Here is a 2,951-nt window from a genome sequence, read left to right as displayed (position 1 = left end):
TGGGTCCGAGCATCGAAAAACGTTCCAGACTTTCTACCAAAACAAATTGTTGGGTGCCTGTGATATTATATTTTTAGTATTTTAATATTTCAGTCGCCATCTCCATTTGGAAAGAAAATTGGTTTGAGAAGTCAGTACGTAATAAATATGCAATGTTTGGCCAATAAATGCATTCAACAACTAGCAAGGGGAATGAGGTTTCGTTCGTAAAATATGATTATTATACAAGTGTTTAAAAATACACGAATTCGGCTAAGGCGAGGTCATTTGTCACCTGACCTTAACTGGGTTTGGGTGACATTTGCATGATGACGCCATTTGACTACAAGTACCAGAATCCTTCAGGTTTCGCTTGTCTCATGTTAATTAGAGCTATTGTTATTTTTACCCCACTGGGAATACAAAATTTAAATATGAAAAGAAAAACAAACTGAATTGTGTGCTTCGTTGGCTATCTATCATCTCATATCCAACGCGCGCTCATGGAATAATTGTTAAATATACAACAAAGCACTCTATGTATGGTCCCGAGGGAAACTAGTTAGTTTTTTTTTCCCTCGAGTTCTGATGTTTCCCTCGACTTCGTCTTGGGAAACATCAGGACTCACGGGAAAACAAAACGAACTGTTTCCCTCGGGAACATACATTAAGTGTATACTATTCTACTAGCAATTGCAATGATGTTATGAAAACTTTGGCAGCTATCGAAGCCTATCGCGTTTGTCAGCTATGCAAAACAATTACCCTTTTGTGAACTTAGGAAATCTCCTAGTTACACACTGAGGCCATGGCAGTGGGGATCGTAACACTCAAGTTTCACCCGAGGGCGGGGAAAGTTTAAAATGTAACATTGTACATATGTCATCCCCCGCTACGTCCCGTGCGTGGGGGTCGTGGTTTCAGTTGACTAGTGCATTTAAAAAATCATATATTTGAATAATTTAGACTGAATAAACTTTAAAAAGAACAGCTGGCCTTTCGAACAAGTCAATTAGTTATTTGTTGGCTTATTTAGAGGTTGAAAATTAAACATTTTTATGAGTTATTTACACTTGATTTATTCAATTCAAGGTAAAGGCATCTACGCTGTTGAATGGGTCCTCGTATTTTTTTATTTTTATTTTTTTGTATTTTAATTTTTGTTGACTTTACAGGTATATAATACAAAAACGTAGATCCTCGTATTGCTGTAAAGCATCTTAAGGCGTTGATGAAAGAATCTGTTGTCAAGTCGTCTAATCTATCTGATTGCTCCAGCCGACTACAAATTTTAATAATGCACCAAATAATAAAGGCGAAAGTCTTTTTTTATTAATTATCATAGCCATCTAACCTCCCCATCGTTGCGCTGCTTCTTGCCACCTTCTTACGCGTTAACTAGCAATTCTTTTGTTCTTTTTGTACCAGAGGTATTGTTCATTTTAAGAAATCTCTTCATGTGAGTAAAAAAAACAGCAATAGAGCTTAAATGTACAGGAAGAAAGCAAAAAGACGTACTCGCCCATTTGTCTCGCACCATTGGAACTATTTTAGAAAGTTCACATCTTAACTTCGAAAGATAGTTGTCATATGCACGTCGGTTGAGCTGTCCTTTTAAACAGGAAATGACAATAGGACCCTATGCGTATAAAAATCTGTCTGTATCATGTCTCCGTTACATCTCTAACCTCCTACACAAACACTTTTAAGCCTGGTTTTCATTGGCGACGCAAGTACAAGCTCAAGGATAAGAGCGCTTATTTCACCATGAAAACGGGGTCGACGCAAGCATTAGCACAGCGCAAGCACAAACATAAGGATCAAAAATTTTCCTTTGCCTTGTGCTTATGCTTGCGTTCGCTTGCGTCGTGTGAAAACGAAAGGCAGCATAAGCACAAGGAAATTTGCTACGTCTGGCCAATTAAAGCACTCGTTCCAGATTTCCCGCGTCTGAGTATTTCAACAAAATGGCGGATGCCATGGTTGATTTTGATGCTTATGTCGACGTTTGTTTTCACTAGCACAAGCTACCTGTGCTTGTGCTTGCGCTTGTGCGTGCGTCGCTAGTGAAAACTAGGCTTTAGGGCTTCGGGAGGAACGGGTGTTGAAGCCCTAGAAGTGCCTTTGTGGGAGGCTGTTACATCTCCCACCTACAAATTAGAGACCTTAAGATCTACGACGGCGACGTCTTTCACGATTATTCCATCTCGTTCACGCCCTACAATGTGGGCGAAGTAACCTAAAAATAAATTGGTACGAGCTGTTTCTCACTGAAAATAGAGAATCAAAAATTCTCTGTTATATGCTCACGTTGTCGTCAAAACCTAAAATTTCGCGATTTCACGTCGTCGTCATGCAGAGAACCAGAGAACCGCAATCTGAATACGAGCTAAAATCCGTGCCGCACGTGCAGCACGATTGTTTATGCTCTTTTAACCAATGATATCATTGTTTTGTGGCGTTTTCGTCGACGTTGTCGTCGTAGATCTTAAACTCCCTAAGGGCCGATTTACACGATACGATTTTGTCGCATGCGACAAGCTCACGACTGGCCTACGACATGACTTACGATTGTCGCAGCGTTTTAAGGGCCGATTTACACGGTACGATTTTGTCGCATGCGACATCGGTTTACGACAGGCCCACGATATGATTTACGATTGTTGTGTTCGTCAGAAAAAATGTCGTAGCATTTTAAAACATGTTTTAGGGCCGATTTAGGGCCGATTTACACGGTACGACTTTGTCGCATGCGACAACGGCTTACGACAGGCCCACGACATGATTTACAATTGTTGTGTACGTCAGAAAAAATGTCGTAGCATTTTAAAACATGTTTTAAAACGCTGCGACAATCGTAAGTCGTGTCGTTGGCCTGTCGTGCGCTTGTCGCATGCGACAAAGTCGTATCGTGTAAATCGGCCCTTACACGGTACGACTTTGTCGCATGCGACAACGGCTTACGACAGGCC

Source organism: Montipora capricornis, chromosome 4 (assembly GCF_036669925.1).
Source record: "Montipora capricornis isolate CH-2021 chromosome 4, ASM3666992v2, whole genome shotgun sequence".
Lineage (NCBI taxonomy): Eukaryota > Metazoa > Cnidaria > Anthozoa > Scleractinia > Acroporidae > Montipora > Montipora capricornis.
This window is presented reverse-complemented; position numbering follows the sequence as displayed.